Below are 10918 nucleotides of genomic sequence, written 5' to 3'. Positions count from 1 at the left end.
TTCTGATGCCCTAGAGTAGAAAAAGCAGCGAGCGAAACAAAAACTCACACGGAGGATTAGCGGAAGGTTCCAGAAGGCAGGTTTACAGCTAAAGAAAGTGTGTCTGGAGGCAAAGAACAGTGGCTAAAAATAGACAGTGGCTTGCTGAAGGCAAGTCTTTCAAAACTAGGACTGGGCCCTAGGCTCTAGTCGTGAGAGGAAGTCACAACCTTTGGACTCCAAACCCGAGATGAGTAAACCTTATTTTGCAAACTGGACTTTTGAGTTTCAAGTCCTTTTCTATGTGTGTTTCCATTTTGGTGTCTTCTAGCTTCCTAAAATCTTGTTTATGGCTCCCAGATTGTGCCCCAGGCCCTTTTCAGCTTTGCTGGAGGGTACCGAAGGAAAAGTCGACTGGTAACACTTGACCCAGCCCACACATGGGACTGCGTGGCAAGACTTCCTGAAAAACCATAAAAGGCAGGTGAATCTCCATGATCAGAGTCGGGGGTGCATGGATGCACAACCTGGCTCCACCAAGAATTTCTCCGCCAAGACTCTCCTCCAGGGTCCGACATGGAGGGCCCAGGTTTCATGTTGTTTCTTAGGAAGACAGTGTTTCCTTAGCCGACTTCTTGTGATGATTACAGACTGTGCAAAGTGCGGTTGAAATTGCCTAGCACATGTCCGATCTAACACCGTATGTTTCTTTCAAAGATGCCTGTGAATCCACATCTGCTTCCCTGCCGCCCACTCAACCCAGCATCTACCCCGGTTCCCCAATCTGCCGCAGAAAGGGGACCAGTCTGACACCACTTGTTCTTGGTAAATCCACACCTGGCCTGGTGCTCACCACTTCCTTTCTCTGGGACGCTCGCAAATTCTTTCTTTAGCAATCTCTTAAAAATACGTATCACCCGTGATACAGAAGTATCTAGAGCCTTAAAGACATCAACTCATATTTTTCTTTAAAAAAATATTGAATAAGATGGCCATCCAGTTCCAGGTCTTTAACTGGAATCATCTGGTCTAGAAATCAGCAAAATTTTCCCTTCTCTCATCTTCTGATTTCTTTTGTGTCCCCAACCCCAGTCTGTGCTCTTCTCACGCAGCGGTCGTCCCTCTCCCAGCCCTCGCCCCGTGCTGACACTGGACGACTGCTGGCCTCAAGCAGGGGGACGGGGCCTGCTTCAGCCTTCTAGTCGCAGTTCCGAGGGCTGTGCTTGGTGCTGTGACCTCACCTGCAGTTAAAAAAAATAGCTTGAATAAACAAATGAAGGAGAAAAAGCAAAGTCACCAGGAGTCGGGAGAGAGAGCCAAGCTATAGCCCCCAAACCCTTTTTTCCAGCTCCCTCCCCGAGAGTAAAGCTGGTTCTGGGGGGGAGTAAGGGTGGGGGTGGGGAGCAGGCGGGGGCGGGGGAGGGGGGGCCGGCCCTGAGGCCACTGCAAACCCGGGCTCTCCAGTGGCCACCATGAGCATCCCCGTGACGCATCACCTTGTCTCCTCTGACAAGCTGGCGTCTTTGCAGCTGACCATGAGCAAGGCCCAGGGCCATGTCCTCGTCACCCTGGTGATTTTAACCACGGTGCTGCACACGTATAAGAGAGCCATGGTGGCCCCAGCCGGGAGCTCCGTTGGTTACAGCAGTGATTTTCACCCCTTTTCATCTCATGGCACATAAACTAATTTCTAAAATTCTGTGGCACACCCCAAAATATGTATATTTTCACCAATCTAACAAAAAAATATGTATCATTTTGAGTCATTGACCCTGAACGGCTGTTGTTGTGTTGGCTATTGTCATTTTTTTATCTGATAATCTAAGGGAAAAGCGGTCAGTGCCCCTAACAAAATAGTCAGGCATGCTTTAAAAATTTTTGTGGTGCCCTGGCTGGTGTGGCTCAGTGGACTGAATGCCACCTACAAAGCAAAGGGTCGCTGGTTCAATTCCTGGTCAGGGCACATGCCTGGGTTGCAGGCCAGGTCCCCAGTAGGGGGCGCACAAGAGGGAACCACCTGTCAATGTTTCCCTCCCTTTCTTTCTCCCTCCCTTCCCCTCTCTCTAAAAATAAATAGGTAAAATCTTTAAAAAAAACTCGCGGTGCACCAGGAGCAGAATTGTAGGAGTTTCAGTGGGATGACAACGGCCCCCAAAGACACGTCCCTGTCCTGACACCCAAAGCTGCCACTGTTCCCTTGCATGGAGAAACAGCCTTTGCTATTCAGTTAAGGGCCTTGAGAGGAGGGGTGCCCTGCATCATCCAAGTGGGCCTTAAATGCAACCACGAGTGTCCTTAGACGCGGGAGGCAGATCCGACTCCAGACAGGTGAGAATGCAAGGTGCCGTGCCCACACCTGGATTTCAGTCCGGTGAAGCTGGTGTCAGACTTCTGTGACAGAATGAATGTCTGTAATGTGAAGCCATCGGATTTGTGGTGATTTGCAACAACGGCCATAGCAGACTAATACAGGTGTGTATCTGCGCAACTTTGCAAGCTAAGGCCAAACTATTTCAACCAAAGTGGCAAGAAACGATGACATGCCGATATCATGCATCAAATATTAGCTCCCAGGGTGGTCCCAGGACTCCTGGGAGGGTGCAGGAAATGTGTCTTGAAGCTCTGTGTACATAACACTTCCAAAACAATTGGGGGAAAATGTCACCAGAGAATGTGCGTGGAGAGAACGGGCCACTATAGACGGGCGCATCTCAAGTTACTGCTTTGCAGGCTTGTTAACAACAACTCAGTGTTGCTTGGTTATGTTCTTCTCCTGCTGCCGCTGGGGACCTTGGAGAGACCCTTTTGTTGACTCCAGCTCAGGAAGGCAAGACCGGCTCTCAGTGCAGGAGTGGGGTTTAGGGTCGTCGGCGTGTCATGTGTTGGCTTGAATGATTTCCTTACTGATGAACCAATTTCCTTCTACCAAGAGCGGCTTTCTGCGCAGTGTGTGCGTGTTGCCCTGGCCTCCGTCCGCTGCGGTGTCGGTGCGTCTCCAGGAAGGAGCCTCCCGGGTCGGTGCCTGCAGCAGTGCGCACAGCAGGCCGCACTGCAGACCCAGGCACTGGGCCCGAGCCTCCTGGCTCCTCTGCTCTGAGTCAGCACAGTTCACGGCCTGCGTCTCCCTGAGCTTCCAGCCTTCCTGGGGCATTGTCCTGGCGGATGGAGGCAACCCACAAGGGAGGAAGGCATGCGGTCCGTGAAGAGTTGCTTTTCTCACCATCAGGAGAAGGAGCGAGGGTTACTTTTCTATTTTTAAAGAAGTTGCATTCCCAGCAGCCAAGAAAATAACTGTATATTACCTTTTTATTGCTGCCGTAACAAATTACTGCAAACCCAGGGGCTTAAAACAACAGCACTTTATGCTCTCACAGCGGCGCAGGCCAGGCGTCCGTCCTACGTCTCCTGGGGCTGAGGTCACAAGGCTGGCAGAGCTGTGCTCCCCTCGGGAAACCTAGGGGAGGGTTCGTTTCTTTAATAAAAACAGTGTTGCCCTGACGGGCATGGCTCAGCGGGTTGGGTGTCATCCTGCAGAGTGAAAGGTCACCGCTTTGGTTCCCAGTCAGGGCACCTGTCTGGGTTGTGGGTTTGGTCCCCGGTCAGGGTGTGTACGTGAGGCAACTGATCAGTGTTTCTCTGTCACATGGATGTTTCTCTCCCTTTCTTTCTCCCTCCCTTCCCCTCTCTCTAAAAATAAATAAGTGAAATCTTTTTTAAAAATAATAAGATACCTTTCATCTCCTTTTCATGCTGGAAATATTCATGGGACAAGATGAAAAGACTGTCTTTCCAATTCTTCCTCCTAAGTACGACCACCTTCCCGTGAAAATCAGGCACATCCACTCAATTCATATTTATTTAGCAGCTCCTGTGTCAGGCACTCCAGGCGTTTGGTTCGAGACACACCCTCACGGACCGTTTGGAGACAGCAGCCTACGGGGAGGTGCCACGCTTCGTCACACCTTTGAAGAACCCGAGGCAGGCACTCCAGGGTCCCAGGCCGTGACCGGCCCTCCCCACCCCATTCCTGCCCACCTGACTCTGCAGTAACTGGAGGCTGGGTTCCGGACCCCAGCCAGCCCTGGGCCGGGGCCCTGTGTCAGCCAGAATCCAACGAGGAAAACAGAAAGTGTCCCGAGTATTTACAACAGAGAAAATGTAATGCGGGGGTGACTTGGGTCCGTGGTGATGGAGTAGCTGAGAAACCGGTAGGGGATTTATAGCATCCCGATGGGGGGTGTTGGCATCAGCAGGAAGACAGGGGCAGTTCTGGGGCAGAGGGGGAGGGACACCTGATTAGAGCCCAGGGGCCGGAGCAGCTCGTGGCAGCCAGGAGCACAGCGGGCCTGGCCGGGTAGTGCGGTTACTGAGACCATCGTCCCAGTGTGCCCAGGTGTGGTTTTATCCCCGGTCGGGGCACATGCAAGAAGCAGCCAGTGAAACCATCGACAAGCGGAACGACGAAATCAGTGTCTCTCTCTCTCTCTCAAGTCAATTAAAAACAACAGCAACCACAACAGTGGGCCTGACAGAAGCCGAAACTCTGACGAAGACACAGCTCAGCCAGAGAAGGAGGCTTCTTCTCACCTTCTCCCTCCAGACCCAGGCCAGCTCCTCCAGGTGCCTGGCCCCAGCTGTGGGTCATCAGCCCGAGGGAGCCCAGGGGCAGCCTGCAGGGCCAGGCACCCTGCCATGGGGGGCAGAGGGAGAGCTGGAGACACGAGCAGAGCTCGGGGTGCCGAGGACCCGCACAGGGCAGACACGCGGCTTCTTGGGGGCCAGACGCTGCCTCCGAGTGACTGTTTTCCCGCAGCTGAGCTCACGCTCCAGCGCCCCAGGGCTCCGCGCCGGCTCTTGCTGAAGCTCCCTGCCGCCGGCTTCTTGCCTAAGTGCACGTCGGAGTTATTTGGAGAACATTGGAGACAGTGCAGATTCTTGGGCTCCTCCCCAGTACTGAAAAGAATTTGTGGGGGCGAAGTAGAAATACCTGTGCCATGTTCTAGGATCTCACGACGGTTGTGCCATACAGGTGGTCTTTGGGATGACTTTTTTAAAGATGAGGCTTCTCTGGTTCTGAATCTCGGGACCCTCCAAGTCGCCTTCCATCCTTCTGGAGGGAAACCTACTGTGCCGAGCTGCAGGATAGGGCACGTCTGCAAACAAACACACAATATCCACTACGTAGAAATAGATTGAACTTTGTACTTGCCTTATCGCCAAAGCCCAAAGGGCAGGTTGCGTCCTGTGTCGTCCCCGTCAGTGGCACGACGGCTGACGATATTTGTGAGCGCCCTGTTTCCTGCTTTCTACTGAAGCAAGCATGGCATTGCCATAGAGAGCGTACTCTGTGGTGCGATGCTGGTTAATTTTGAGGCTGGTCATTCTTTACTGTAGCCGCAGTTATGTCCCTCAGAAGCGCGTGTCTGCGGGAGACGGGATTCACTGTGTGCAGACGGTCCCTGTCCTTCCCGAAGCCTGTTCCGGGTTCACGTCTGACTTACCGTGACCCCACGGTGGCCTGAGAGGGGCTCCGCGGCCGGACCGAGCTCCGACCTGTGCAGGGTTTTTTTGCTGGTCTCTGTATTCAGTTTCAATATAAACTTTTATTTGTAAAAAAGTTTCCATTTACTCACTTTTTAAAATTCTGCCTTCTGGACAAAGCTTTCCACAGGGCAAACTAATAAAAAGTCCAGAATTGCAGGGTCCGCTATGTGCACGTTTCTGAGAAGCAGGCTCTTGGCGGTCGCATGGTTTGGTGCAACTTGGAGCCCCAACAGGCTCGCTGCTCAGCACTTGAGCTGCGAGACCAGTGAGGGAGACGGCAGGAAACTCTGACCTCAGCAGCCAGGGGCAGAGCACGCACAGCCCGGGGGCCGAGAGACCCACCAGGCCAGCGCACACGGAGATCAGGAAACTCCGCGGTTTCCTAGACCAATTGCTGTGTTAGCCGCAAACCTCCTCTTGCTCATGACTGTTTTTAAAAGAGATATTTCACTGAAATCTTAGGTGGCTTAGATTTGCTATCAGAAAATAACTTCCCTCTTTAAAATATTCACTTATTTTCTTAGTGAAATTATGGAATGTAATTTTTTATACCTTTTTCCTGTCCTTACAGACATAACACATTTTTTAAAAGAATCCCTTACATGTTTTTTGTTTTGGTTTGTCTTGTTTGCTTCCAGCGAGACGAATTTCGTAGCCACACTGAGTCTTGTCACTCAGGATGTGGTGAGAGCCGGCCCCTGGCGTAGCAGCTGAGACCTGTGGGGGTACGTGTCTCCCGAACACAGTACTCACCCGGCTTAGAAGCATGGGTTCCCGTGGGGAGACGCTAGGCAGGCGTTAAGATGATACAGAGTTAATGTGATATCATGAAATGAAAGAATTTTGGGTGGACGTGGAGACATAACAATATAAGATGTAATGCTGAGCACATTTTAAAACATGTGCACAATATCCTTTGATCCAACAGTTCTACTTCCCGAACAGGTGTGGAAAGATAGACACACAGGGATTGTTCTCCACCGCACTGTCCACAACTGCAAAAATGAGAACCGGCCAGTCCTCACCAGTGGGAACCAGACAAATCAGCGTGGAGCACCCACGCGACGGAAAGCTGTTTAGTCATCATTTAAATGGAGCAGACACATGTATCCAGGCCTCGGGGTCTAGATAAATTGTCACGTGAAAAAAAAAGCAAGTTACAGAGCAGAATGCACACTATAAACCACTGGGCAAGAATATCGAAACAGTATACATAAAATAAATCATAGGTAATAGATATAAGTACTATATATATCTAGATTATATATTATTACATAATAATATATAATCAAGGTAATATACATATACTAGATACCATTATCAAACTTTTCACAATAATTTCCATAACTATTTTGGTTTAGGATTATAGGAAATAATTTATCCTTTATTTCTGTATGCAAATTTTTATAGGAAGCATGCCAATTTATAATACATTATAATATGCACATTTTGTAGCACAAAATTAATAAAATTTTCACATTGGAATGCGGACAAAGAGCGGCCACCTACCAACCTGACAAGCGCAGCGTGGCGTGGTGGGGGGCTGCCTGGCGGCCTCACGGGACGGCCTGAAACTAAAACGTTCAAACCGAAAGCAGTTCAAGGTGGGAGCCATGTCCTACAGCGGCATCCGCCCCCCCCCCCCCAAGCTCAGTCTTCACCTTGACTGAGCCTGTCTATCGTCTTTTTGCCTCTGAGGTAACACGACTTTGAGAAGTCAGAGTAACTTCTCCCCCTCGCCCCGCCCTCCGATGCACAGCCAGTCCCCGGAGCCGAGACCACAGACCCCCCACTGCTACCGTCCTCGTGCTGCTTGCTGACCGATGACTCGCCTGCACCCGCCCCAGTGAAAGGGGTGTGTGTCTGTCATCTCACATTTCATCCAACCCCAGAGGCCCCCCCACTTTGCTTTCTCCCGCCACCCTCGCCTATCGCCAGTAGATTTCATGGACCCCCTTCCGTCTTCCCCTTTGATTCTGATGTCTAAAATAAGTGGTAAAACTGCCATTTTCTGGAGCATTTTGTCAATTTTTTGAGGTTTTGCGTTCTGGCCACTGTCCTCAGTTTGGCTCAAATAAACTCATACAAATTGTTACAGGTTTGGATGTTTCTTGTGTTGACAGAGAAAAGACGGGAAGAAAATACACTAATATGATGATACTAATTATTTCCAGTTGATGGAAGCACGAAAGAGTCTAAAAAATGATTTGTGCTCCGTTGGGGTGGTTGGCGACGTGGCTGGGACAAAAATTCACAGAGAAGAAGAAAGCGAGGAGAGTATAGTTTTTATTCCCTCTCACAGAAGGGACGGGGGCTCCACGCAGGGAGAGACGCAGGCACTGAGGGGTGGGGGCTTTGGGCTTCTAGTGGGTTAAATGGGATTTACAAAGGGTGGGGTCGCGGCTGTGTGGCCCCTGGCTGGTGGGGCGCGGGAACGGAGGCTGCAGTTTGCTCCGATGTTATCTTCCGCCTGTGGCTGTAGGGAGTCATCGGTTCTGTTCCTGCTTCCCGTCACTTCCAGTCCTGGGGACACAAGCTCAGGAGAGTAAAGTGTCAGTCACATTTAACCAGGTCACAGGCCTGCTGGGCAAATGGTGCCACAACAGCAAATGGGGCTGCTTTGGCCTTTCATGCTCCAGTGAACTTTGAGACGCCCGAGAATTTGATTCCAGAGCTCACAGCCCATACGTGGTAGCACCCGTGGGACACTTCTCCAGGGAGTCCTGTCCTCCCAGCACCCTGGCTCCTGTGGACACCCCACCTTCCTGATGAAGGGCGGATGGGGACAGGGGGCCATCAGTGGCCGCCAGACTGAGAGCTGAATGTCACTATTCAAGACCACGGCAGTTGGGGGTTACCACGAAGCCGGAGAGACGACCGGATTCGTGGCATTTGAGTTGCCGAAGAGCAGGAGCCTTTCGCTGACGGAACACAGGTCACCGTCGGGTCGCTTCCCTTGCCCGCTGCTGTGTCTCCCACTGGCGCGCCCCAGCTCTGGGGCGGGCGCGGCAGGAGGCAGAAATCAAGTCCTTTGACGACATCCAACCTCCGCAAGGCCAGAATTAGAGAAGGAAGGAAGAGTCCATTCAAATGCCACAGGGACAGAAATGGGTTTTCTGGGACAAAGGAAACTGCATGATTTAAGTTGGTGGCAAATAACACGCAAGTAATCTTTTTAAAAAATTCTATTCACCACTTGGGTACAAGAACATGTTGTACCCAGGAAGTTCAAATGTCGATCATCATTATTAATACCCTTGTTTTCCTCATTTGCTCTTTGCCAAATAAAACAAGGAATTAAATACAAGCTGTTGCAGGAAAATGGCCAAGACCATGAGGATCCTAGCAGAAAAGGCCGGGTCAGCTTTTCCATTTCCTACAGGGAGGGTGTCCCGGCTTGCAAGAATGGCCCTTGGAGGTCACTGCACTGTGTCACACTGACTACCGTCTCATTTTACAGGGTAAAAGTTTCCCCCATTTCCCTGGACGTGGTGGTAACCGACCAGCCAGCCCTCCTAAGTAGGCCGTTACCTGCTCAGCTGCCAACGTGAGAAGAGTTGGAGGGATGCTGCGGTCCCAGTCTCAGCCTCGGTCCCGGGGCTGCATTTTCCCCCAGGGCGCAGCCTTGGGCTGGGCCAGGCGTGGCTGGGCACAGGGGCCCGATGGGGGCTGGCAGACCTCTCCCGTCTCCTGGGCAGCTCCGAGGCAGAGGACCGGAGTGAGGATGCGTTAGCCCCAGAGGTATGCAGCTGTCAGCTAAAGTGGCCAAAGGAATGTCCCAACCCGGCGTTTCCACCAAGCTAAGGAATTCTTTCCACTTTTTGGAACTTCACTGAACTGTGGAAGGAAGAAATGAGTATGGTTTCCTTGTTTTCTTCTTCTTCTTTTTTTAAAGGCTGAAACAGGAGCAGGATTGTAGCTGTCACAAGCTAAATATTTTTTACAGTGCCGAAGTCTTTAAAATCTCGGGAACATTGGTGAGAGCTAATGTTTATGTTGGGACCTCTACCCTGGTGGAAGGGACTGCCGTGCCAGCTGCCCCCAACCCCAGGGCTGCTGGCCGAGGACGGCGAGGGAGCCGTTCTGCCCATGGTCTGGAAGAACTCGGGACTGAGGAGAAATGGCCTTCGGCCCAGCAGTCCAAAAGGAGCGGGCCAGGGCGAGGTCTGCAACAAGTGGGAGAGGGCCCTTGTCACCCAAACCGGGCACCCCGCCGCCCTGACTCCCGACTGTCTCTGCTCTACCTGCCCGGAGGCTCTGCGCAGGCCCAGAGCCCAGCCCGCCAGCCTTGCGCCCTGCGGGGGGATCCTGTTTCCCCGAGGCCCAGTTGCAGGGGATTGATTTCAATCCTCTCCCTTTACAGAAGCCACCAAATTAAAAATACATAGAAAAGGGGAGGCTGCTGCCTCGAAAACTTTCCTTCAGCCAGACTTACCCCAGGGTGGGCTTTAGCATCTGGTAACTGGTTCCCGGGTCCAAACGGATGTGCTTGTCAGCAAATCTGTGGCTCAGTTCACCAGAAGGTTCGCCAGATGCTCTTTGTAAAACGGCAGCTAGCCTTCAGTGGGGTTGTTTGGGCCCCTTCCCAGGGGAGTTGACTCTTGGGAACGTGCCTGTGGGTGGCTGCGGAGGTCGTCACCATGACAAAGGTCGGCTGCCCCTGGTCGGCCAATCCACAGCCTTTCACGTGGGAAATATCGTTGGTCATTGTCGTCAAAGTAGAATTTTTAGCAAGTGAACAACACGGCCCTTGACATGAATATTCGAGGGAGCGCCTGTCGAGTGGTAACCGGATAAGCGGCGGTAGCTCATTCAGTGGGTATCGTTGAGCCACCAAAGGGCTTAGAGAAGCCCGAGCGTTGCAGTGGAAGGAGCCGGGCGAAGCGCAGCTCCCGGAGGATCCGGTAACATTCGCTTGTTACAGGCCGCCAGGCGGCCTCTTCCCGCCTCTGAGCGGAACGAGAGACGCAGCCACTTTCTGAAACTTATTTTTGCTTTGAGCATTTTTTCCATAACACTGTAACAGGTCCTATTTGCTAGAGCAAACAGTTTCACCAAATTTTGGTCAGTCTTGCAAGTCCATTTCCAAATTCTGACCCAGCACCCGGATCCATCCGTCAGGGTCCAGTGAGGAGTCGGAAGCCATACCGATTCTCGTAACAGGGAAGCTGAACGTAAGGAACTGCTCACCAAGTGCTGGGGGACAGGACAACGTGGCTGAGGAGGGCTTGAGAGAAAGAGCGAGGCCAGGCGTTTAGAGCGGAAACCGGGAAAGCCGGCGCTCAGGCAGCCGGTCACCCACCAGACCCAAGAAGCAGAGACAGGGAGTGAATCTTTAGGGCACTTTGTTCAGATGCCGGTGACCTGAGAAGACAGCGGGTTTGTACCCTCCCAG

At 52.0% G+C, this 10918-nt stretch overlaps 1 long non-coding RNA gene across 1 annotated transcript; it reads right to left on the bottom strand.

Moving 5' to 3' along the window:
* Positions 1 to 7790: 7790 nt before the first annotated feature.
* On the bottom strand, positions 7791 to 10425 carry LOC119049179 (uncharacterized). The gene is made up of 2 exons (XR_008390088.1): positions 9959 to 10425; positions 7791 to 9360 (listed from the first exon to the last, which is right to left on the bottom strand). It is a non-coding gene; the product is annotated as an uncharacterized LOC119049179 (long non-coding RNA).
* Between the last annotated feature and the right edge of the window lie 493 nt (positions 10426 to 10918).

The sequence above is a fragment of the Artibeus jamaicensis genome, unplaced genomic scaffold (assembly GCF_021234435.1).
Source record: "Artibeus jamaicensis isolate MK-2021 breed Jamaican fruit bat unplaced genomic scaffold, CSHL_Jam_final scaffold_369, whole genome shotgun sequence".
NCBI classification, from domain to species: Eukaryota; Metazoa; Chordata; class Mammalia; order Chiroptera; family Phyllostomidae; genus Artibeus; species Artibeus jamaicensis.
Note: the sequence above shows the minus strand (reverse complement) of the source record. Positions and strands in the feature narration are given on the sequence as shown.